Raw genomic sequence first — 27,595 nt, 5'->3', positions numbered from 1 at the left:
GAGGACCGAAAAAGAGGGAGGCATAGGGGATACAGAGATAGAGGACCGAAAGAGAGAGAGAGAGAGGGGGGGGGGGGGGGGGGGGGGCATAGGGGATACAGAGATAGAGGACCGAAAAAGAGGGAGGCATAGGGGATACAGAGATAGAGGACCGAAAGAGAGAGAGAGAGAGAGAGAGAGAGAGGGGGGAGGCATAGGGGATACAGAGGTAGAGGACCGAAAGAGAGAGAGAGAGAGGGTTTTCCCATGTAAACTTGTTGCCAATTTTTGGTAAAGTTGTTGCCTGTGAATGGTAAAGTTGTTGCAAAAATGGTAAATGTGTTGCTTTTTTTACCGATTTGGTAAAGTTGTTGCCCAAAGCAACAACTTTCCATATGAAAATTGGTAAATGTGTTGTCATCACCATTGACAATACACACGAGCCTGCTCCTGCGTGTATTATCGCATAGACTTTAAAAGAGGCTACCAAGGCGCTTGATGGATGCGCATGCTGCATGCATGGAGTCCTACATATATACATGTATGTACAGTTTGACAGAATGATGGTGTTATGGGTGAGTAATTATACTTGTTGCCTTATCATCTTTGTTGTATTGATTATCTTGACTAATTGATTGCCACTGTGACTGTGACTGTGCTGTCGTAGAACGGTTAGTTATAACACTAGTAACAGTAAGATCAAGTAATGTGTACAACTACAAGTCAATGTTAATTAAATCAGGGTAGGCCTAGCCGCCTACATACATTATTGTATGTATCTTCAATAAATTGGCCCTAGGCCTACATCATGTACATGATGTACATGTCAGATCATGCAGGTACTAATATACTATAAATACTAGTACTATAACTGTTGTTTAGTGTTACTGTGTTGTTTGATTTGGACTAGTGTAATGTTAGGTTTGTATATACTGTAGTATCTGTAGAGGGTCTAGACAAGGACAGGTACCTAATTTATAGAATGTTATTAAGAAGAAATCACTGGGGGAACGAATAGCTAGCAGCTACATCATTAGACGGGGTCCAGACAACTCGCCACAAAGACATCTCAACCCTGGACAACTCGACACAATACCCTGGACATCTCGCCACAATACTCTGGACAACTCGCCATGGTCGAGTTGTCCAGGGTATTGTGGCGAGATGTCCAGGGTATTGTGTCGAGTTTTCAAAGGGCGAGCTGTCTTTAGGGCGAGTTGTCTGGGATTACTATAGGCTAGATCTACATAACATTAATACTGATTTAGTCTTATTTCAGTAATTATATTCACATACTACAACCCTTGAAAATGTTTCCATCATGTCATAAATCCCGAACATATGCACTGGCGTAGCTAGAGTCAGAAGTTGAGGGGGGACTAGCTGGCATCATACGGGGGCACAGGTCTAGTCAGAAAATTGAATGCAAATTTACGATCAGGGGGGAAGGGGTCTAATCGTCTTCTTTTATCTTCCTTTTCCTTTCCCCTTTTTTTTCTCTCTTTTTCTTTTTTCTTTCCCTTTTTTTCATTATTCGATCGGGGGGGGGGGGGGGGGGGAGGGCCTCAATCGCCTACATGTATGTATTCTAATAATAGATGCACAGACAAAGGGCTCCCCATCATACAACTACAAGACTGAAGCTTTGGTCGAGTGGGGGGGGGGGGGGGGGGTCCATGGCAGTTTCTAAGGTTAAAAACTAATTTTTAAAAAGCCAACCAATCTTGTGTTTTCAGCTAATTTCTTTCACAGTACTGGTACTTTGGTTTGTTATACATCCTGATGTGGATAGTTGTGAAATTTAGAACGATAAATATCAACAATTCAAATTTTCAAGTCCATATTGTTTTGATGCTCGTGTATGGGCAAGTCCAAGGTATTTGGTAATTTTGTGTCATATGTGTTTCATAAGTTATTCTGTAAATATTGAATCAGAATCAAATTAGTCTTTGCTTGGGTAAGCAGAGCAAGTACGTTTTGAAAAGACTTTACATTTTTACATTTTAAAAACTGTATTTTTCCACTATTTGTTAGTCGCTTCTAAGAATGAAATTTCAAATCAACCCCCAAAAAAGTGAAAAACTTCCCAAAACTAATTGTGGGGGAGGGGGCAGAGGGCCAATTGGCTCTGCTGGTTAATATAGCAGCCCTTTTACGTACCCCTTGTTTTGCAGGGGTGATCTACAGGGGTAACCTCGCTATTCATAAAACGGAAAAGGGGTCACTATTCATAAAGGCATGATTATTTATAAGGACCGCTATTCATAATGTGAGATGAGGGCAGCTATTCATAATTCACATTAAGGGTCATTACATAGTATACAAATAATGAATGGTTATGAGTTCAATAGTGCGAATATGTTCATGAGTTGAAAGATTAACATTCTATTCAACGAGGCGTCAGCCGAGTTGAATAGAATTAACGTTAATCTTTCAACGAATGAAAATATTTGCACTATTAAACGAATGAAAAACATTCATTATTTGTTTTATACAACATCGAAGAAGACCTAATAGAACGTTAATCAACAAATTATGCTTTACTCCTTATAAAGATAAATTAAAGTTCGAGTCAAGCCTTCTCGATTACATGCAGATTGCCTTCGCGTCAGATACACGCAGGGATACGCGCACTATTCATAACACGGGAACAGGGTTGCTATTCATAATACTAGAAGAGGGTCGCTATTCAATTCTATGAGAAGAGGGTTGCTATCCATAATACGAGAAGAGGGTCGCTATTCAATTCTATGAGAAGAGGGTTGCTATTCATAATACGAGAAGAGGTCGCTATTCAATTCTATGAGAAGGGGTTGCTATTCATAATACTAGAAGAGGGTCGCTATTCAATTCTATGAGAAGAGGGTTGCTATTTATAATACTAGAAGAGGGTCGCTATTCAATTCTATGAGAAGAGGGTTGCTATTCATAATACGAGAAGAGGTCGCTATTCAATTCTATGAGAAGGGGTTGCTATTCATAATACGAGAAGAGGGTCGCTATTCAATTCTACATGTATGAGAAGAGGGTTGCTATTCATAATACGAGAAGAGGGTCGCTATTCAATTATATGAGAAGAGGGTTGCTACATGTATTCATAAACATGAGGAAGGTGCGCTATTTATAATACGAGGAGAGGGTCGCTATTCATAATATGAGAAGAGGGTCGCTATTCATAATATGAGAAGAGGGTCGCTATTCATAATATGAGAAGAGGGTGGCTATTCATAATACAAGAAGAGGGTGGCTATTCATAATACGAGAAGAGGGTAACTATTCATAATATGAGAAGAGGGTCGCTATTCATAATACAAGAAGAGGGTGGCTATTCATAATACGAGAAGAGGGTAACTATTCATAATATGAGAAGAGGGTCGCTACTCATAATACAAGAAGAGGGTGGCTATTCATAATACGAGAAGAGGGTAACTACCCATAAGGACCAAGAAGAGGGTCGATATTCAATTCTATGAGAAGAGGGTTGCTATTCATAAACATGAGGAAGGGGCGCTATTTATTTGTATTGAGGGTCCGTACCCATAAGGACCGAGAAGAGGGTCGCTATTCATAAAACAAGAAGAGGGTCGCTACTCATAATACGAGAAGAGGGTCGCTACCCATAAGGACAGAGAATAGGGTTGCTATTCATAATACAAAAAGAGGGTCGCTATTCAATTCTATGAGAAGAGGGTTGCTATTTATAAACATGAGGAAGGGGCGCTATTCATAATTTGATTTGAGGGTCACTATTCATAATACGAGAAGAGGGTGGCGATTTATAATACGAGATTATCAAGATTTTTAGCCAAATAAGATATGATTTTGTGACCGTCATGCCATATGCAATCAGTGCTGGCGTCCCCTGTATTATGTCTTTCTTTAAAGGTAAAGACCAGTAATGGTCATGCGATTGCATTGTGAAAGAAACGTTGTGGAATCGATCAGAAAAGGTTGATCATCTAGCATCTAGCATCTGCAAGGTTCTGGAATCATCAAAATGATAGGAAATTTGGCCCATTCTTCGTAAAGTTACAAGCACTATACACAGAAAGATGTATATGGGACTACCCTTTATCTCTCACCAGACCATGAGAGAAACAAATTTACCAAATATATGAATTAGTAGGCGGTTTCCCGGCAAATTTTTTATCATCATGTATTAGTCAAAACATATTCTTTCACATGATTGGTAATGAGAGCTTCCATTTCATTTTTTGAAATTGGGGCGTTTCCAATACTGGTCTTTACCTTTAAAAGTATATATTACCTTTTATCTTTGATAATTATATAGAGACATCCTCATAACCTAGCTAATATATTTGCCCCACTTCTGTGATGACAAAAATAAAGTAAAGCATAACAACTTATCCTATCATAATTTGTCCCCATTGTGAGAAATCTTGCCCCACCACTCTGCCCCTTACTGATCTTATCCTGGCTACGCCACTGAGACATTAAGTAGAACAAGCAGGCCCATGCTATTTTAGAAACTAGTAATTGTTTATACAGCAATGTTTTAGTAGGAAATGGTTTTTAATAGGACCTATGGACGTACAAATTATATAGCCTTAGCCATATGTCATATCCAGTGCCAAAAGTCAAGGACAGGCACCCAGAAGCTTTTCAATTTTCGCCAATGTAGAGTTTCAAGATTTTCAATACATACACCTGTACCTCAGGATACTAGTACCGGTAATCATACTAATTAACCTAACTCTATTCATCCACAATCTTGATTTCCTGAAACTTTCCTAACACCAAAAACATTAGGAGTTGGACTGGACCAGAAGCTAAGTAATTCCCTGTAGAGAGGCGGGGAGGGGGGGGGGGGCACTTTGATATTGTGTTTTGTTTGGGGAAAAGGGGGCTTGAACACTTTTGGACCTTTGAGGTTTTTCGCAGTAATGCAATCTGAATATAAACCAAACATTTACTGTCTTTTTTTGTTGGGTGGGGGTGGTGATGATGATGGGTAAGGAGGTCTGATATAAGGTCTAGTTCAACAACAACAACAACAAAAATATGTGAGAAATTTGGTTATGTTATTATTTTGGGGGTGGGATATCTAGCCCTTGTAGCAACAAGGGGGCAGGATATAATGATAAATACAGAACAAAAACAGGAAAAATATGGAATGTAAATACAAATATGCGTGCAGGTTCAGAAAAAGTTTAACATTAATCAATTTGAGACATGATAAATTCAAAGCAAACACGGAAAATACACGCAATAATTAATCAAATCCATTTCTGCATGCATTCTGGTTCACACACGATATATAAAGAATCAATAACTTTAAACAGCCAAACCAAAATATAAAATTACAATAAAGTGAACAAACCAAACGAGGTCGACATAAATTGTCATGAAACAAGATAGATAATTGCAGAACAAACACATCATTACATATGAAATATCCCCAGCCCCCTGCCCTTTATGCCAATGATGACAACTCGGACATTCAGATGTCAGACATTTATATTTATTTCGGGGGGCTGATTGATGATTGGGGGCCCGGGATGATGGGTTGTTTAGATTACTGGGGCATGCCTTTTTTCTTTAATTGTTCAGAAATGTATGTTTTCAATATAAGTTTTCAACAAATATTCAGGGCCATGAGCCGCCCCCTCCCCCATAGCTTTACCATAGCCGTGGGGGTGTCCCCCATCCAATATTTCCCTTTCTTATTATCATTCTGTCTGCTTATTTAATTTTTATGAATAGCGACCCTCTTTCCATATTATGAATAGCCACCCTCTTCTCGTATTATGACCAGCGACCCTCTTCTCGTATTATGAATAGCGACTCCCTTCTTCGATTATGAATAGTGGTCCTTACGAATAATGACTCTCTTCTCGTATTATGAATAGTGACCCTCATTCCACATTATGAATAGCGACTGTCTTCCCGCATTATGAATAGTGACTCTTTTCTTGTATTATGAATAGGGACCCTTAGGAATAACGACAAAAATTTTGTATTATGAAATGCGACCCTATTCTTAGATAATGTTAATTATGGATACAAGAACTCTATTTCAAGTCAGGAGAAAACAAGTTGAAGATGCTATAGAGAACATAGAAAATAGAGAACTTCTAAAGAAAGTGATATACTATTTTTGTTTTGTTTTAGCTAATGAAATAAGAAGAAATGATAAAGACACTACTCTATAGAGCAATGACAAAAGGAAAGGATTATAAATAATTAAAGGCAAAGCAGTGAAAAATTTAGAAGAAAGAAAAGAAACTTCAAGAAAACTTGCTCTAAAAGATATATGTATAAGAAAACTTACTCTAAATGAAACTACCAGAAAACTTACCGGTACTCTAAAAGATAGTGATCAACATTTGAGATGAAAAATACAGTATCATGTAACCTGTAAAACTTGCAGTAATAACCAGGATTTGTTATGTTGTATAATACAAGTCTACTGTTATTACTTTATGCATGACTTTTCAGTTGCCCAAAATAACACTGTAGCTCTTAAGTTTATTGTTCTCACAAATATGGCAACTAATGATGAATATTTGAACTGGTTTTTCATAGCAGAGGGACTGTTAATGGATTTATGTTTTTAGTGTATACCATATACAATAGTTTTGTTGGTTATCAATTTATTTCATTACTATCAGATCAGTTTGGTGAAAACATCCCTCTTTTTAATCCAAGCTTCAAAGAAGGTGAAACAAAATTACTGAATGTCACAGTTCAAAACCTCTTTTATATACATTGCGTCCCAGAAAAAACGAAACCGAGAATTATCAATATTTAAAAAAAATTGAAAGATATTGAGAATTTAGATATCAAATTAGGTGCAGATATAGATAATACTGAGCTTCTTGACAAAAAATAATGAAAAAAAATGATGAAACCCAAGGTTTTATTGTTCGTTCTCTAATCCAATGGACTGAAGAAGAGTTCCAGATATTTTTGTAATTTATAAAACAGAGTTGTAGAAAAGAAGAGTATATTTAGATTAGAGAATGATAGTAATGACATTATTGTAAATCAACAAACGATTTTGGGAGAAATTCATTCATTTTATCAAGCCCTGTATAAGAGAAGATGCAATGATAATAATTTGGATGGTATAATGGTTAATTTCTTAGATTCCATTGAACTTCCTCAATTAAATGAAGTTCATAAAGACTTTCTTGAAAAACACATTACTAAGCAAAAATTGTTGGAGACACTTAATTCAATGAGTCATAACAAATCACCATCACTGGACAGTTTACCTGTGGAGTTTTATATAGTTTTTTGGAAAGACCTTTCTGATATGCTTTTAAACTTGTGTAAATTTTCTTCTCTGCAGGATGGACTAATGTCTACCTCTCAAAAGAATGGAGTTATTACTTTGATTCCTGAAAAAGATAGAGATACTTCCTATCTACCCAAATTTAGACCTATTTCCTTATTAACAGTAGACTACAAGATTTTAGCCAAAACTTTAGCAAACCGTTTGAAAAAATGTCTGTCATACTTGATTCACCCTGACCAATCTTTTTTTTTAAAGGGTAGGAATATTGGAAACAATTTCTGGTTGATAACAGATTTAAATTGAATCTTATACAGACTCAAAGAAAATTCCAGGTGCAATTGTTCTGCTTGACATTCAGACAGCTTTTGACAGTGTTTCTCATCAGTTCCTTCTTGGTGTATTACAGCATTTAATTTCAGTAATAAATTCATTAACTGGATATAAATGTTTTATTCTGGTCAAAAAAGTTATGTATGTAATTATGGAAATTTGATAAATTCTATTAACATGAGAAAATGATATTTTTCAAGGAAGTCCCATATCTCCATACTTGTTTTTATTAGTTATTGAAACTATGGCTCTTACTATTAGACAAAACTTTCAAAGCGAAGGAGTACCAGTTGAAAATAATATATATCTTTATAAATGTAATGCTTCCTGGGAGAAATTTAAATTGTTTAAACAAATTGCTGGCTAACACCCAGTAAATAAAGATTGGTTGATTGATCTGTAATTAAAAAACAAGTCAGAAAAAATCTTGGAACTAGTGGGATTTGAACCTGCATCTACTGGGTGTAAGCCAACAATTTGTTTAAACAATTGAAAATATAATAATAATGTAATAATAGTGTAAACTTATAGAGCCCACACACCGTCCAGGGACGCTCATGCCTCTAGCAATACATAACAATATCTTTGTTAGCAGATGATTCCACATCTTTTATTAATGGCTCAGTTACCTCCTTTAGATGATTGTTTGACACTATTGGTAATTTTTCTGATAGCTCTGGTTGTAAGCTCAATATATCTAATTCAGAAGCAATATGGATTGGTTCTAAGAAAGGCTCTTATGCATTTCCTTAACTGTTAAAAGTGGAATAACTCTACTTTAAAAACTTTAGGTGTCCATTTTTCTTTGAATTTAAATCAACTATATGAACTTAATCATAGGACCAAACTCAAATCCATTAAAAAGACTTTAAAGTGCTGGCTGGTAGAATCTTATCCCTCGTTGGGAAGTTCTGTGTTGTAAAGACCCTATTGTTGCCACTACTCCTTTTTTTCTTCCTTCTGTCTTATGTGTTAAAATACCACAGAGCTTTTTCAAACGATTAAATACTTTGTTGTTTAGATGTATATAGAGTGGTGGAAATGGTAGGGCCAAAAGACAATACATGTGTAATGAATTTTCTTTGGGTGGTTTACGAATGATTGACCCCTACTTTCGTCTGTTTCACAAAAAATGTCATGGGTTAAAATGCTCCTTCATGATAATTATGACAGTTGGTGGAAGTCTATTAAATTTCTGTTTGTAACAATTTTAGTGATAGTAAGGATATTCTATGGAACACACATGCATCTGAATATGTTCTTAACAGATTAATCTCAAGTCAATTGGCCAAGTCTCTCCGAACATGTTATATATTTAGGGGAAAAAATTTGGAAGCTGAATTTGATTCACCCTTTTCCCAATTGGTTCTTGTCAGTTTATTTGGTTGAATAGAAACGTTTGCTCAAAATGAAAGCAACATTTCATATATCAGGATAGCTAGGTTAGACAGAGGTAACTGTTTATTAGTGATTTACTCAACCCTCCTCACCCTGGTAATAAACTATTTGAGGAGCTTATTCTTGATTATGATATTAGTGCACAGGACAGGAGGAAATGCAACTTTTGAATGTGAAAAATAAACAAAATGAGTGGTTAGTCTCACTTAACCCCACATGAAATTATTGAAGAAATTAGAACCACAGTCCACACTTTTGAAAACTCAGAAAATTCCAAAATATGCATACAGTGTCATGTTAAAACCAGGTGTTCCATACAAACAAATGATATTTAGGAATGATTTTCACAACTCTGATGAGGTCAAATGTGAAAAAAATCATGTAAATAATTTTAAATCCACCATAAGTACATGTATGCACTCTTTCTATTTAAATTTATTTCTTAAAGCACTAGGTGTGAATGATTTTTTGTATAAAATCAAAAGAAAGGACTCCCCCAACTGTTCCCTTTGTAACAATTAATGCCCCTGAAACCTATATACCGGTACATGTTTTTATTGAATTTCCTATTGTAAAACACATTTGGGATGAAAATATGAAAGTTATTTTTCAGGAAACCAAAAAGCCTGATGTACAAAATGTTTCAACATTTGAAAAGATGTTTAGTTATAATGTCGATAAATTCCTAATATATTTGTTTCTTTTACCTAAATATTATACTTACATGTATGTTTGCAAATTCAAAAATAAACCACCAACCTTTTACGGTTATAAAGCATGTACATGTATTGCCGTTAACAAAGATATTGAATATCGTATTGCTAAGAAAAATGACAAACTTCCAATTCATTTTCGGAAATGGAGATTTAAGTTATGAGTACAGTATATTAATTTCTGAAACTACTTTTTTTTTAAACTACTTTCTTTTTCTCCCTCTCTGGAAGAAAAGGAAATTTAACTGTTATGATCTGTAATCCTGTCTGTATATCTACGAAAGCAAAATTATTATGATGATTGCTTTTTTAATCTTTCAAATTCTACATACTTGATACTTAAATGCAAAAATGTTTATCCCTCTACTAAATTAGACACTTGTTTTTTTTCTAATTACAGAGGATAGATATGTGGAAGAGACAAAGTGACTGCTTTTATTACATGTAGATAGTTACGAAGCACTGTTTTCGTTGTATGCTGTTGTATTGCTGCATTTTGTTTGTTTTTTGTTTGATTGACTTGATTTATGTTTGATATCTTATCAACAAATTATGAAAACCCAATAAAAGTGGCTAAAGGCAAGTAATTGCTGCCTTAATATGAGCTGGTTGCCCTGAATTGGGGGAAGGGAAGGGAGTGGGAGGTTTTGCATCCCCCAGCTTAGGGAAGTCATCTAATTCCAGAATATCATTGTCCTCTGATTTCCTGCCTGTTTCACATCTTTACTGCAGGTTTAATTAATTACTGTCAAACAGGTCTTGTATTAATTATGCTCATTATCAAGCTAGGTATACATTAGTAAACTCTGTTTCTGTTGGTCCTTTGGAACTCCATCAAACTTGAAAGAAATTTCATTCAGATGGAGGACAGGAAGTACATTTTGTTTAAGTGAGCAAAGGAAGCAGGTTGAGACAATTTTACACTTTACCGTTTGAAAATGTATTCTTTAACTGTTGTTGTTGGTAAATCACACATGATGTGGGTACATCATAATCAATTTTCTGACAATTTTTCCAAAGCTACATGTAATAACAGAGCATGATGCTTAAGTTTTAAGCTCATATCATGTTGTCCTGTTCATCCTTTGGACCTAAATGTAAATATAACCAAATATAATCAAAATAAAATTGGCAGACACATTTTACAACTGACTAAAGATAACAATTCTGTGTGAGTGAATCAAGAGAGTTGTGATAATTTTCACACATTCACAACTGGAAAATGGTATTTCTTCTACCATTTTTGTTTGTAAATTATACCTTTTGTTGGTATGTGTGTTGCATTCTGTCAGTTTGTTGTACCAATAACGTCAGTTTGGTTTACCAATGTTACCAATGACTATGGAAAACGCCATAAAAACCAACAACAACAAATAAGTTTTATCCAAAAGCATTATTAAGGAGGCATGTGTCGCCCTGTCCCCTGGCTACATTAGTGCGAGTAAGGGCATGGCCATCAGCTTGATAAAACCTCAATAACATACTGAATACATGTAAATACCTAGGATGTGCCCATACTGGGTGTTTGTAGATTTAGTTGAGAAGTGGAGTTGGGTCTAGAGTCTAATTTAGATGTATCTTATGAATTTCAGAATTATTTAGTCACAGAAACCATTCCAATTTATCTAATTTGTATTTTTAATAGTATGTTGGTTTTCTATTTTAATAATTAAAACTACCATTTTTAATCAACTTTAGTTCCAACTTTATTTTGCTGAGCTTGCTGAACTTGCTGAGCGCTATTAAAGTTTGGAGTCATACCAGTAATGCTCAATAATCACTACATGACATAATTGGTTTCAATTTTAAAAGAAAAATTTGATGTTTATGCTAAAACTAAGGTAATGTAAATTTAAGGCATCTCTTGAATGTACAAGTTTTGGTCATTGTCTCTTAGCAGATGAATGAGATGAGAATTACGAATGGAGGTGCTCCCAGTGATTCCAGAGCTGTTCTTCCAAGAGAGTGTCAACTAGCACTGTAAGTTTGCCAATTTTTTTTACACAAATGAAAGTCCTTTTCTATTTTTAATTTGTATTGTAAGTTAGGAATCTGGCTTTTTGTTTGTATCTGTAACACCTCAGTCTTTGCCCCAGCCTGAAAAAGCTGTAGACTTCCTTGTTGTTTAGGTTGAACAAGTTTTGTTTTTCTGACATCGCTTACAGTTCTGTCAATAAGGATAATGATTTTTAAAATAGGGAAGTACCTGTATGTAACACCAGTCATGAAAGTGGATGTCCATCTTGTTATTATGTTGGTTTAAAAAAAAGCAAGAAACAAAATAGTGAAATCTAAAGGGAACTCTATATAAAAGCTAAGACATTTAAGACATGTTAAAGTTTTCAAGTTGATGAGTTAAACACAATACTTTGTAATTATATGTTTTCTCTTGTGAGAAGCCTTCCCATTAATTATCACAACACAACCATCCTTAATTGATCAAAGGAATAGATCTATTTTAAAGAAAGATCAACATAATCAAGAGTTAGTAGGCACTCCCTGGTTCAATAGGACAAGGTGCTAGAAAATGATTTTTTGGAAAACAAGTAGAAATTGATGACTATTTCTCTACCCAAAAAATTGTAGACTTTAAAATATTTTGCAGATATCCAACTTCTGATTAATTGAGCATACTTTCAAATTTCATAACTGCTTGTATTTTACACTTCCCTTTTTCTTCAGTTTTCACTGATTGCTTTCTGGTGTTTTAATGATGTTCATTATTATAATACTCGTGGGCGAGACTCATTTAAATTTTGGCCAGGAAACAACTATATTTTTTAAATCTGTAAGAAACAATTTTTCTGTTATTTGGAACCCTATTCCTCCTGACATATCCTTAAGCACGTCTTTACTATATGTCAATGATTCTACCATTTTTACTTTGTATGTCAAATATGTTTTGAATATATCTTTCGAACATCGTTTGTAATTTTAAATGTTTGTTTTAAAAAAATGGTCGAACCAATCAATGAAATGAAATGATATTCTTGTAACAATAATTACATTGTACAACATGACCTATAAATTGTTTTCAAACTTATGATTTTCTAATGTTTACTTCCATTTGTATTACCTGCCATGAACGATGCCCCTGTCATTTTTGTTTATGTCCTACAAATAGGAGCCTGGATGTAAGGATGTTCCTTCTGGATCAAGAAGCGATTTGATTGTGGTAAGTTTCTGGCTAGTGTATTGATATGTAAATACCCCTCATAAAAAGTTCTGCAAGTCAGGTTTGAGCACTGATATTCCTCATTTTCATTTACTGCTCTAATTTACTTATGTTTACGAAGGGAATCCCCCCCCCCCCCTGCAATGATGCCTATTTTTAATGATGTTTTCTCATGGAATAAACAGCAATCCTAAATATATCCAAAAGCAAAATGCTTTATACAACACTGTTATTGTCAACAGTGAATTCTTCTTTACTTTTGAAGATGGATTGTGTTTTTAATGATGTTCAGGTAGTTAATGCCAATAATGTCCCATTCTCATTAATAAAGCTGTTTTAAATGATGTGAAAATGGCCATTTATTCTTTAAGGGCAATCTTGTTTTTAAACTTTGTTTGTAAGATGAAATGCATTTGTAATCAGCTGATTGAGAAATTGTCATTGTGTTTGAGTATCATACATTTGTTGCATTGTGTTTGAGTACATCATACATTTGTTGCAAGTCTGTCAGTTTACAGCTTTTAGTCCTGCATATAATTACTTTGCAAGGCCTCAACATCTTTCAAACAAATGTAGAATGCGTTCCTGACAATTACAATGCATTTTGCAACATTTCACTTTTAATTTTGCCTTAGACTCATGTTTGTTGCACATTCCATGATTGCATACAGATAATCATTACAAATGGGGCATCATTATGAAGGGGAATAAACACCATTTAAATTCACACCAAATTCAAGGATATTGTTATACGAGAGACATCATCAGTCAAACTTGATTTATGAACATTTATTTGTATGTGACTCTTAAAACTTAAAATAGTAATCCTGAGAGTAGGTCTTTGTAACTCTTTCAAACATTTTATGTACCTTAAATCTTCATGTCCTTTCACTTTATTCCAATTGAATTTGTTTGTCTTTTAAAGCATATCAGCTCCTTTTTGTTATTGCTTTTGCAAATTAAAATATGTTGCAGGTGCAGTCAAGCCTTCGAGCTTGTAATTTTGAATGTTTGTTTTTAAAAAAATGGTTGAACCAATCAATGAAATGAAATGAAATTCTTTAACTAAGAATTACATTGTACAACGTTACCTATAAATTGTTTTCAAACTTATGATTTTCTAATGTTTACTTCCATTTGTATTACCTGCCATGAACGATGCCCCTGTCATTTTTGTTTATGTCCTACAAATAGGAGCCTGGATGTAAGGATGTTCCTTCTGGATCAAGAAGCGATTTGATTGTGGTAAGTTTCTGGCTAGTGTATTGATATGTAAATACCCCTCATAAAAAAGTTATGCAAGTCGGGTTTGAGCACTGATATTCCTCATTTTCATTTACTGCTCTAATTTACTTATGTTTACGAAGGGAACCCCCCCCCCCCTGCAATGATGCCTATTTTTAATGATGTTTTCTCATGGAATATACAGCAATCCTAAATATGTCCAAAAGCAAAATGTTTTATACAACACTGTTATTGTCAACAGTGAATTCTTCTTTACTTTTGTAGATGGATTGTGTTTTTAATGATGTTCAGGTAGTTAATGCCAATAATGTCCCATTCTCATTAATATAGCTGTTTTGAATGATGTGAAAATGGCCATTTATTCTTTAAGGGCAATCTTGTTTTTAAACTTTGTTTGTATAAAGATGAAATGCATTTGTAATCAGCTAATTGAGAAATTGTCATTGTGTTTGAGTATCATACATTTGTTGCATTGTGTTTGAGTACATCATACATTTGTTGCAAGTCTGTCAGTTTACAGCTTTTAGTCCTGCATATAATTACTTTGCAAGGCCTCAACATCTTTCAAACAAATGGAGAATGCTTTCCTGACAATTACAATGCATTTTGCAACATTTCACTTTTAATTTTGCCTTAGACTCATGTTTATTGCACATTCCATGATTACATACAGATAATCATTACAAATGGGGCATCATTATGAAGGGGAATAAACACCATTTAAATTCACACCAAATTCAAGGATATTGTTATACGAGAGACATCATCAGTCAAACTTGATTTATGAATATTTATTTGTATGTGACTCTTAAAACTTAAAATAGTAATCCTGAGAGTAGGTCTTTGTAACTCTTTCAAACATTTTATGTACCTTAAATCTTCATGTCCTTTCACTTTATTCCTATTGAATTTGTTTGTCTTTTAAAGCATATCAGCTCCTTTTTGTTATTGCTTTTGCAAATTAAAATATGTTGCAGGTGCAGTCAAGCCTTCGAGCTTGTAGTTTTGAATGTTTGTTTTAAAAAAAATGGTTGAACCAATCAATGAAATGAAATGAAATTCTTTAACTAAGAATTACATTGTACAACGTTACCTATAAATTGTTTTCAAACTTATGATTTTCTAATGTTTACTTCCATTTGTATTACCTGCCATGAACGATGCCCCTGTCATTTTTGTTTATGTCCTACAAATAGGAGCCTGGATGTAAGGATGTTCCTTCTGGATCAAGAAGCGATTTGATTGTGGTAAGTTTCTGGCTAGTGTATTGATATGTAAATACCCCTCATAAAAAGTTCTGCAAGTCAGGTTTGAGCACCGATATTCCTCATTTTCATTTACTGCTCTAATTTACTTACAGTATGTTTACAAAGGGAATCCCCCCCCCCCCCTGCAATGATGCCTATTTTTAATGATGTTTTCTCATGGAATATACAGCAATCCTAAATATGTCCAAAAGCAAAATGTTTTATACAACACTGTTATTGTCAACAGTGAATTCTTCTTTACTTTTGAAGATGGATTGTGTTTTTAATGATGTTCAGGCAGTTAATGCCAATAATGTCCCATTCTCATCAATATAGCTGTTTTGAATGATGTAAAAAGGGCCATTTATTCTTTAAGGGCAATCTTTTGTTTTTTGCTTTTGCAAATTAAAATATGTTGCAAGTGCAGCCAAGCATCGAGCTCGGACTATATAAGTGTGGATGGGGGACCTTTTTGTTTGGTGTACAAATGAGCCCCCCCCCCCCCCCATCCACACCTACTTCCAGGCCCATTGTTATGCAGCCTCTGGTTGCCTGATGTGAACTCTCAAAATGCTCTCTCTTTTATTTCAAAAGCTTTGAAGCTCACTTATGTAATTTTCATAAACCTAGTTGTCCACAGTTTTGACATTATCATGGTGATTTTGTTTCACAAATTGTGATTGCAATTTATCTTCACATTTATCAATGTGATTAGTTAATGTCAAAGAACTATTTGTAGTTGGAAGGCCTGTAAGACATAATTAGATATGATGGATTGTTTTAGGATATATTGTGGAGGGTATCACAGGTGTACTGATAATTGATAAAGTTAAGTTCCCATCATTACTTATTCAAATAAGAATCAGTGATATTCTCAGTCTCTCAAAGTGGGAGATAGAAATCTTGTGTTGACTTCCCAGTACTCTTTTGCTCTTCATATAAGAACATCATGAACTTGTCTAATACAATCACTTGCCAATGTTAGTCAGGGAAATTGACTTCCCTATCAGATATATTCAGAATTTCCAAAAAAACTTTAGATTTTATAAGGCACTCACTGTTTTCTTAAAAACCAAATAGCTAAATGGCTCTTTGAGAGCCTGAAACTTTTCAAAGATAAAGTATTAGAAATCAGTTGCCAATTTTTCTTGTAGTATGGACCTAGATTGACCTCCCATAGCTTGATGAAAAATTGTCAACTTTGCTTTATGTGCATGAGGTATCCCTGAACAGCAAATTGTTTACAGAATTTTGTAACAAAATTGACATACCATTTTTGGTTGGAGCTGAAAAAAATATGTAGCTACAAACAATATGATTATTTTCTATTGATGATTAATGAGCATAATTGGATCTTAAAGAGAAGGTTCATTGATTTTAAAAACTAACTTTATTGTCATTATTGCAAAGGTGAAACTTTGATTGGACAAGGTTATCAAAATTCAAAGCTTGGAAACATTCAAAGTAACGATTATTATCAGTTACAAAACGCTTAAATAAAGTGATCCATTGCTTGTAAACAAAATAAGATGCCATTGTATTTTCAGCTGCATATACACTGTGGTAGTTCGGCGTTTCAAAAGGGAACATATGCTGTCCATGCTATCATTCAGGGTTTTTTTCAATTTGAAAGTGTGGTTTCTTTGATTGATCATTAACCCCTATCCTGTGTATTTACAAATAAAAGAATTTAGAATCGGTTTCATACCCCTTTTTGAATGGTGTCAAATGCCATCACATTTATATTCACTAAACTCATTATAATTTGAGAAATAATAGCATTGCAATTATGTTCATTTTTTGTGGGATGTCGTCTGCTTGGGCAGGGATGGTTCATAATGTGACATCATTAAAACATCGTTATTTTTCTGGCGAATATCTCGTATATCCCAGATGCAATGGAGGTGGTTTTATATGTATTTTTATAAATCACCCGATATGCAGTCGACCTCAAACTTGTACGATGGCCATCTGTTAGCTTACCAGTTTCTAGTGAAGCGTTATTTGCCATATATTTGTGATTTTCTTTGAACAGGGACTTTAAAGAAGGTTAACAGTAATCTGAATCATCTCCTGTATTTTGATGGAACAGTACAATTGAAAATGTTGCTTCAGATGTTACATTTTCTGTAAACAATGTAGATCCCCAATTAACTCACTAGAAAAATAAATTAATGAGATTGTATATAGTTTGAATAAGCTTATTAGTTACTCCAAGTGATTCTATGAAAATGAAATGAAATCAAATTATAGTAGTGCATATTAGAAATAAAGTCAAAAATTGAAAAAGTTGTCTCAACGTCCGAAACAATTTTCATTAGAGGTAGCAGAAGATATGAACTGCAGGAACTATCTATCATAACATTTTTGAACATCTCAAGGCAGCTAACCACCAAAACAAAGAAATTTTGCAATGCATCATTACAATATTTATTTTAAAGTTAAAACCAATTTTCTTTAACAGTTTACTTTTAATGTCTAAATCAAGAAATACCATTTTAATGATGATAATCCATATTTTAGGATATCTGGAGTTCATAAATGTTTATTAAATGAGTTATCATAAGTCTTAACACAAGTCTAAACACAAATCAGGTCTTTCTTATCCAATCATTTTTGTGTAAGCACAAGAAGGCTGTTTCGGACATTACACAATTTCATTGTTAACACCATTTTTGATCATATCTGCAAGTTACGATTTCACAATGAACACTCCTGTTAAGGAAACTATTTTGATAACTTTATATAGGTTTGAATATAAAGATATTAAGAAATATGATGCTAAAAAAGTAAATCAAATTTTCTGTAAAATATCTCAACTTTCTGCGAAATTGATTTATAAAACATACAATATTGAAGCCACACTTTGTGATGCAAGGCATTGCTTGCTGCTTTAAACAGTAAATCCATAATTGTACTTTATCTGAAAAAATCTCAACAAAAGGGACTCGTAAAAATTATTCAGCCATTTTAACAGCACTTTCTGGTATGCTGTTAGCACGTTTCGGACGTTACATTAGACTGTTAACACTTAACAGACATTTTCATACTTTAACTACAGTAGTTTAAATGAGGGGCAAATATAGATGTAAGATTTCAATTTTTCAACCTCTCCTCTTGATATTTTTATTGTTGTGTGTTTGCAAATCATCAGGTTTTCATTTTCATAGAGGGTGTTCCAAATGATGTCATATAACCAAAGAATGTAGATGGTCAATTTAAACTATTTGGTAGATAACCAAAAGCTCAAAATCACCCACTTAAACAATACCCAGTGTACATGACATGGATATGCTACAGATATATAAGTGTGATAAAATCAAGCAAATTATGATCAAGTAAATGTTGTTTACAAAACCCCTATATAATGTTACAGTAGGATATATGTAAAGCAAGATTAGTGAGGAAAATATGATCAAGTAAATGTTGTTTACAAAAAGCCATATAATGTTACAGTAGGATATGTAAAGCAAGATTAGTGAGTTGTATAACATTGTAAGAATATTGGTTGGCAAGATGTCTTTTAGTTTACTCATAGTTCCTATTGTTCTAGACACTTTGCATAGAACTTCATAGACGTGTGCTTTCCACTTTATCTTTATCAATATTAAGAACTTTGTTAAATTTGTATGTTTAATCAAATTCCCATTCATATATATTTTTACTTCACTAGCACACATCTTTGGAAAGTAAAACAACATAACATTTGCAGTTTATTTGCGCTTATCCACTCACTAACTTTTAGGAGTTCATTGTTCAGATTTTGGGTCAGGCATTCGACATCTTTATGCTTATAAAATATATTGGTATCGTCCGTGAACAGTATAAAATTCAAAATGGGAGAGACTGAATGTAAATAATTTAAATGAATTTAAAAGAGCAGGGGGCCTATAATTGACCCCTGCGGAATTCCACAGGAAACTGACTGTAAACTTGAAGTTTTAGAATCGAAAACAGTGAATTGTTTTCTATCATTTAGATAACTGCAAAATAAATTTGAGGGTAACTCCACGAATTCCATAACAATAAAGTTTTGAAAGGAAGAATATCATGGTTGATTGAATCGAAAGCCAGCTTAAAATCTAAAAATATATTACAATATCTTTTAAAAAAGCACCAAGTACATGTAACTAATCTATGTAGAAAGGATTACTACTGCCATTATTCAATACTTAAATTTGCATTCACAGTGCCTGTTCAAAGAAAATCACATATATCTGTAAGTCCGTATATATATATATATGGCAAATTATGTATCACTAGAAACTGGTAAGCTAACAGATGGCCATCGTACAAGTTTGAGGTCAACTCCATATCGGGTGATTTATAAAAATTTCCTCTTGAAATGCCGAACATACCACCGTGGATGCAGCTGAAAATAAAATGGCGTCTTATTTTTGTTACATGGATTCCTTAATTTTTAAATCGCTGCATTTTTTATCAAAATAATACCATGCACGAGGTTTAGAGTGAGGCAATAGATTAAACATTTAGCCTGAGGGTAGTGAAGTGAGAGAAATAACTGAAGAGAAGATGAAAAAACAGGCAATGAAAATGTTTGAGATGTCATGGGACAGCGTCTGCTTGAGCAAATCATATTCAAAATGTGACGTCACACATCTCAAGTGTTCAGAGAGCTCTTCAGGTGCTATGCCGGGGCTGTATTTAAGCGCTTTGTAATTGATAATAATCCTTACTTCAAATGTTTCCAAGCATTGAATTTTGATAACCTTGTCCAATTAAAGTTTCACCTAGCTTTGCAATAAAGTTAGTTTTGAAAATCAATGAACCTTCTCTTAAATGATAACAATTTATCAAGAAATGTTATGAAATAGGCTTGCACTCTACAAGACACACTCATTGGTTGCATACATGTACATGTACAAATACAATTGATTAGCACAAGGGCTTACAGTATGTATTCATAAAACAATAATCAGTTCTAGTATCCATTTCCTATTAGAGAAACTTGTAAAACACATGTTCATGTGGCTGTAATTCTGCCAAATTTCCAAATTACAAGAAAAGGGATTACCAATTTGTGGGGGCAATAAGGTGAAGCCTCTTCAAAATGAATTTATTCATAAATTTTTCCTTTCATTTCATTACCCTCACATGTACTAATGACAAATACCTTTCAAACGCTTGACCCTTCCAACAAGATTTACATACATGTACATGTATAAAAGAAAACAGCATTAATACCTTATTCAATGATCCTAAACATATATATTGTATCTTCCTCAAATGTATTTTGTACATTTATAAGGTACATGCAGTGTGAAATATACATGTAAATGGGCTTTAATACTGCTTGTCCTTTTTCTCTTGCTTATTTAACCATTGTTTATTGTCAAACAGAGAAATTTGAAAGATCAAGAAGAAAACAAATGTTTTTATGAATCTATAATGTATTATATTTCACATTTCACAGATAACTAGAATGATTGATTTATGCTCTGAATATCTTGGTATCCAAATACATGTTGGAGCAATGTGCAATCTAAGATACATGTTTAACCTAAACTGTTTGTCACTTATGATATCGGCACAGCAAGAGTAAAGATCAATCAACGAACCAATCAATCCATCCATCCATCCATCGGTCATCAAGTAAATAGATAAATACATATTAAGATTAAGAGCGTTATTGTTACTAACTAGTATTAAAACCTGAAACATACAAAATACATGTAAAATGTCCAATTCTCAGGATGAACAATGCATTAGGATTCCCTTTTTCTAAAACTTAAAATGGCCGGGAAACTTTTTACATTTTGTTGTTGTTGTAATTGTTAATGTTTTGCTTGTTCATACATGTATGTTTCAGTGATATTCTTGAATGACACATTGTACATGTAGTTTATAGCAAAGAACAAAGCAAGCTGATTAAACATCTATAGTGTAGAGTTTGTAGAAATTGATGATCTGATTGAAATGTTAACATTGTGTAACATCCAAAATAAACCATAGAATACATTGTACCCTGTCTTTCATAACATGCAAAAGAGAGTTATGTTTGTAAGTGAATTTTCTAAGGAGTTTTGATGACTACAATTGCTATTAGCTTCATATTTTACTCTGTTAGATCACATAAGCATTTTTAACTACACGTACTTGCAATGAACAGTACACCTTTCATAATTGAGTAGTCAATACAGACAAACTTAGTATATGTCCTAAACTAATTAAAACTGCACAATGTGTAATTTATTTTTTCCATAAATGTTAAAGAAGTATTTTTCTGCAAGCAATTAATGTAACTTAGGTCAATAATTCCTAACAAAAGCAATTGAGGCAAGTTATGATGTGAACAGTGGTGTGACATATGGAAATTATTAGGCAATGCACTGGTTCCCAATTTGTTTGTATGTATTTACCTTATATCATCAGTCATTAACATTCAATGAGTTTGACCCAAGAAAAAAGCATTTTACCTATTGAAATAACAACTTTAATGAATTTCAAGGTAGTGATAGGCTTTGAATTGATCTTATGATAACTTTTTTCTTCTCTGTAAGACAGAATGCTCACCCTTAACTGATCACACTCAAATAAGAAGCAACAAAATAGAATGTTATGAATTTAATGCAATTATACTGATTTCATGTTTTCCCTCTTCGTTTACAGCTTACTGTTGTACAAAGTTGGCAACCGAGTATTGGGGAAGCAGTTGTGGTAAGCTTGAAAGAATTATCTTGATACGTTATTAAATGAGAAGAAAAAAATCCCTATTGTTCCCTATGCAAATTTATCCAGTCATTATAGCTAATATATGACAGGACACCCTACAGTTAATTTTAAAAATAAAAAAATGTTTCCATGACAATATAGTTCCCTTCCCACTGTCCTAAAAGTTTTTTATCTTTTGATTTCTATATTATTTGAGCATGAGAAATTAGTGAAATTTATTTCTTGAAAACTCATTTCTTTTAACTTAATAGAAGAAACCATCAGCTATAGATATTTTCTAAGGAATTTCTTGAAAAGGTATTGAAATATTTATTTGGGCAGACTTTTGCAACTTATCTTTTTGGGGAATATGTATTTCTTGCAGGATGTTTGGATATCAAGAAAATTATGAAATTGTCACAATTTAATATAATTGAGCACAACAAAGTCACATGTAAGTAAATCACACTTGGGAGTGTGATTAAAATGGATTTATCATAAGTTTAGATTTAAAATGTAGTAATGTACCTAAACTTGTAAACATTTGTCAGTACTTATAGACCAGCTTGTAGAAACCAAACACTGTACATCCTTAACTGTCCAATAAACATTCTGCCCTGCTTTGTCAAAAGGAAGCAAAGACATATTATACCTAGTGGGCTCTTCTTCCTGGCCAAATTTTATGCATGAACACTCGTCCTGCTTAGAGATATGTTAGGCAAGACATGCTATTGCATTGGGGTCAGTGTAAATGACAGATGCATTTTGCTCTTTTACTCTTTTACATGAAATGTCACTGTTGTCACTTGTTCCTTTTGCCAAATTAGGGCAGCATTTTGTAAACAAGTTTAATCTTATGTGACAAAAGCTCTCAAAACTCACCTTAGTATAGATACTGGGGGAACCTGAAATACATGTAGGGCTGTTTTCTATAAAGTACACTGTATATCCACAATAAAGTGTGTTTAAATGAGACGTGGATTGTAACTTTCTTGTAGATGATAAATAGTCCAAAACAATATTCAAATGATTAATAATTTTGCTTTCCAAGAAAATGTAAGCATAATTTTTCTTTTTGTTATACACATTTCCTATAAAACATTTGTAATGGGCAATTGTCTGTCTTTTCCATCCTACTTACAAATATTGTAGAGGAATTTTTTTTGTACAGTGTGTAAGATTTATTTGAATGAAATGTTAGGTACTCTGTGGGATAAAATGTAAACAAAAATTCTGTTACGCCAAACTTAGAAGAAAAAATTACTTGCCATGTAAACAAATGTCACTGCTAGTAGATACATGCATATGTATGTAGGTACTTTAAAGGCATCGTTTAACAATGTTAAATCTGAGATGCACGGCCCTACATGTTATCAGTGTCTGTGATATGGTGTAATATTGAAGCCCTAAAAGAATCACGCTTCAAAATCATCACTCGTTTTCCCCAATAGACTGTAGTGTCAAAATTTGTAATTCCAATCATAAACATCTTGATAATCAGACAAGCGATCGGCTTGTAAAAGCCTTGGGGGTTCCTTACTGACCTAAAGGTTTATAATTATCATTGCAGCATGAGCTAATTCCAGGATTTTGTTTCAGAATCTGAGACAAAGTTACCGGATCCCTTTAAGTATTGGAAAGAAACAGAAATCTATTTTTTGAGGAGTAAGAAATTATATTTTCCACATTTCTTTCAGCACACAACGTGTCAGCGTAGACTCCTCTAACCAGATGGAGAGCAGACAATGATCAAGCTCATTTTACAGGCTGCCCTTTCAAATGCGTCCAAGATGAAGAAAAGGCCATTTCGAGCATTGGTAAGCATAATAATTGTCATATACTACAGCTAAATTATGTGAAGTATTAGATGCATAGATAATGATAATAATAAACTGTATTTGTATAGCTCATATCACTTTTCAGTCCCTATGCACTTTAGTAAAAGTGAATTTTCAGTCTGTTTTTAAACTGGTCTACTATGACTGCCTCCTATACAATATCAGGGGTGTGTTTCCCAAAGAGTTAAGTTTGACTTATGTGTCCCTTTTGCAACCAACATCAAATTATGTAGAACATTGCAGGAATCATGAATATGGCATGTACAGTATGTCCTATATGTGAAATTTAAACGTTAGCAAAGTCCTAGTATTCAAATTATGTAAGGAAACCCGTTTACTTTATAGACTTCACTGTCGGACACCATTGAGTGACTGATCAGACTGACTTCTTTTTTCTTTGGTAATAACATAGTACATAAATGAGCTGTAACATGCAGCATTTGTCTACATCAATAACCCACTTCTTATAATGGCCAAAATTAAACTGATCTGGTCTCTGTGCAGCACAAATTATATGACCATTCGGTACAAGGGTCTGAAAATCAGACAATTTACTTCAGTGATTGCAATCTCTAATGTCGATTTGACAACTAATCGTCGTTATTTTCCCACAAAAAGGCATTTTCAAGCCCTTTACTTTTGACAGAAGTTATAAATTAGTAATATCTTCCAAATGCCATTGGAATTTAATCTTTTCATTTATTTGGCCTGCAAATGGGACATTTACCTTTAAAGTGGCACTTAAAGTCCTAGTTGCCTAATCTACCAATGAGATTTTGCGTTTAATAACGTATGCAAATTGGCCCTTACGTATGACTTTAAGTCAAACTTAACTCTTTGTAAAACACCCTTCAAGTCCATTTCATAGTTAGCTGTTGCTACTTGGAATGAGGTCAAACTCGCCATTATATGAACAAAATAATACATATAATTGAATCATAGAAGTACATTTTTTATATGGTGCATAAATTGAAATTAACATATAATTCATTTTCTATTCCTTATAGACCAATGCTGTGTATGACCCGATGTCTAGGAAGGACCCCTAGGATGCTCAGCGAAGGCTTTCTACAAACAATTAATCATGTAACACTAAGGAATCTGTCGCTTGTCAACAAAATAAAATGGCATTGTATTTTCATCTGTTTGCCTGTTCAATGCAGGGACCTATTTGCCTTCTATGCAAGGGGGGGGGGGGGGGGGGGGTATGTACATGTATAACCTGTATTCCCTGGTCCGGGCAAGAAAGTAATACTGTTCGCCTGTTCAATGCACGGAGTAGTGTCGCCTTTTTTATGGCCGGGGGGGGGGGGGGGGGGGGGGGGTGTGTACAAAAGTCTTGTCTGTTGGTGGCCACGATGCAGAGAGTACTTAGAGTTGGACATGGTAGCTCCATGCTCCAATGTATGCATATGCAGATACTTGTATAAATGGATCGAAAAATTAATACCTGGGTCCTTCCTAGGGGTGGATTGTAGCAGTGTAACATGTAAAGTCAAAGTACGACAACGGTTTATCCTTGTATATATACACATTACACCATCTCGGAATCTTTGCTCAGCAGCCGACGCATGTAAACTTATCATTCCCAAATCTAGACTCTCAACAGCTGAAAAACGTTTTGCAGTAGCTGCATTAAAGACTTGGAACAACATCCCTCTTTCTATAAGGGAAATTACCTGTCTTGCCACCTTCAAAAGATCCCTCAAAACTTACCCTTTTCCCCAGTGATCTATGGGATCTACTTCACGTGAGAACATTTTGTTGTCCTCTTTTCATATATATATGTATTTGTAAGCGCTATGGTACTTATTGTTTTTAGCGCTCCTAAATATTTGATATTATTATTATATTCAGTTGGGAAAGTTTGTGTTGTAATTGTTGTTATTGTCATGATGTTGATATTCAGGGTAACAAGAAAACATCCTCTATTAAATCTCAAATAACCGCAAAAAACAGATTCTGTTTCTTTCGTTACTGTGAATGTAAATGAACATTTTTGGTAAAGCTCTGTGGGTTTTTTCGGCTACAATTGTTAACCCTTGTTTTTGTTATGCTTAATATGAAAACTGTCTAAAAAGTTATGACTGTGACCGCTTTATACTGTTATATATTTTTGTTTGTCATTCAACCATTAAAAACATTACACAATGCAATATGTTTAAAACAAATATAACATCTTTTGTATATTACTTGTTCTACATATCCTAATGTCGTTTATGATGACATAAGTGTTGGTAGTGAAGATGGCTATGGTGATGGGAATGATTGTGATAATCTGATGATCGTGAAGATGATGCTCATGTTGATTGTGTGTTGAAGATGAAAATTTCACCAAACATTGCATTTGCATGGTGTACTATTATTTAGCAGAATGGTTTTTCAAGTTACAATACAAATCAAATCTCTTAATCGACATATCTCATTTTGTGAGATATGCTGTTGATCAGATAATCTAATAGATAATGATAATTATGAGGGTGATGATGATTTTGATTGATTGATTGATTGATTGATTTAGTTTACTTAATTATTAATATGATTTCCAGGAACATAAAAATCAAACATTAACAGTGTGATACATAATGAAATATCAACAAGAACAACAACCAATAGTGGTGATAAATATTCATTTCTGTTGCCCTCCTTATTGGTTGTTAGGCATACATATAAGATGCAAATAAAGCAGATATACCTTCAAGAACATTATGTGACAGGAACAAAACAACAACAAAAGTCGTGATTTTTGTAAAGACTATGTGGGGGGGGGGGTGGTCATCAAAGAGGAAATAATGTAATTATGCAGATAAAGATTTTGAAATGTTTTTATCAACTATTATTGATTGGTACATTACTAACAGAAATGAACATTGGGCCTACATTATTTGGGGCTTGATGGATCAGTGGCTGAACAGTGTTCAAATAATAATAATAATTATAATAATACTGAATTTATATAGCGTATTTTCCATATACATGTTCAAATGCGCTGTACAAATAACTCAGATTTTGGGTTGCAAACTGAATCTGTATGTTAATTGTACTTTTGTAGTGGCATAGGACGAGAAGGGGGGGGGGGGGGCACAGGCTCCCTTCTCTGCCCCCTCTAGCTTCACTGCCGTTTTTTAAAAGGCATTATTCCTCAATTTCAAGTTCCGCTATACAGTATTTAAAAGCCATGGGTGTCCAGTAGTTATTATAAAGCATAATGCTTGCTTTGAAGGGGAAAAAAAAATAAGGGATAGAAAACTATCACCGTATGAGAAATTGTTTAAATTACATGTATTTTTTTAAATAAAAGAGATTAAAACTGTTTGTAGATGTGATTATTATCAATCTTGAATAATGAAAAATTCAATGCTATGAAAATGATACACATGTTACTAAAATGCAGCATGTAGTATTATTGACTGGTGTTATTTACACACATTATAAGAATAAAAGAATAGTTAATACAAAAAGTAGAAGGCATTACTTTAGAAAACTTTTGGTGGCAGTAGAGGGCGCTATAATTATTTTTTGGGGACTTTAAAAAATGAAAAAGTGAGAACATATTTTCTCTACTACTTTTAAGCTTTAGGAGGATGGGATGATCATTTTCATTAAATGTTGATATTCAAAATATAGGAAATCTTGATAATAGGGCATTTCCCTGTATTATTTGCATTTTACTGTCATTTTTATCTGGCACACATTTACCAAAATAGTGAACTAAACAATAGAAAACAAAGGCGAAA

The 27,595-nt window shown here is 33.8% G+C and overlaps 1 long non-coding RNA gene across 2 annotated transcripts; it reads left to right on the top strand.

Moving 5' to 3' along the window:
- The first annotated feature begins 275 nt into the window (after positions 1-275).
- Positions 276-24,897, top strand: LOC105442975. 2 transcript variants are annotated; one of them, XR_004062258.1, is made up of 8 exons: positions 276-554; positions 11,582-11,661; positions 12,806-12,856; positions 14,051-14,101; positions 15,298-15,348; positions 21,979-22,026; positions 23,718-23,837; positions 24,866-24,897. It is a non-coding gene; the product is annotated as an uncharacterized LOC105442975 (long non-coding RNA). The 2 variants fall into 2 exon arrangements; XR_004062257.1 differs by having other exon boundaries at positions 11,579-11,661.
- Positions 24,898-27,595: the final 2,698 nt, after the last annotated feature.

Source organism: Strongylocentrotus purpuratus, unplaced genomic scaffold (assembly GCF_000002235.5).
Source record: "Strongylocentrotus purpuratus isolate Spur 01 unplaced genomic scaffold, Spur_5.0 spur5_scaffold_8, whole genome shotgun sequence".
NCBI lineage: Eukaryota > Metazoa > Echinodermata > Echinoidea > Camarodonta > Strongylocentrotidae > Strongylocentrotus > Strongylocentrotus purpuratus.
The sequence above is the reverse complement of the archived record's forward strand: the minus strand, read 5'-3'. Positions and strand labels throughout refer to the sequence as shown.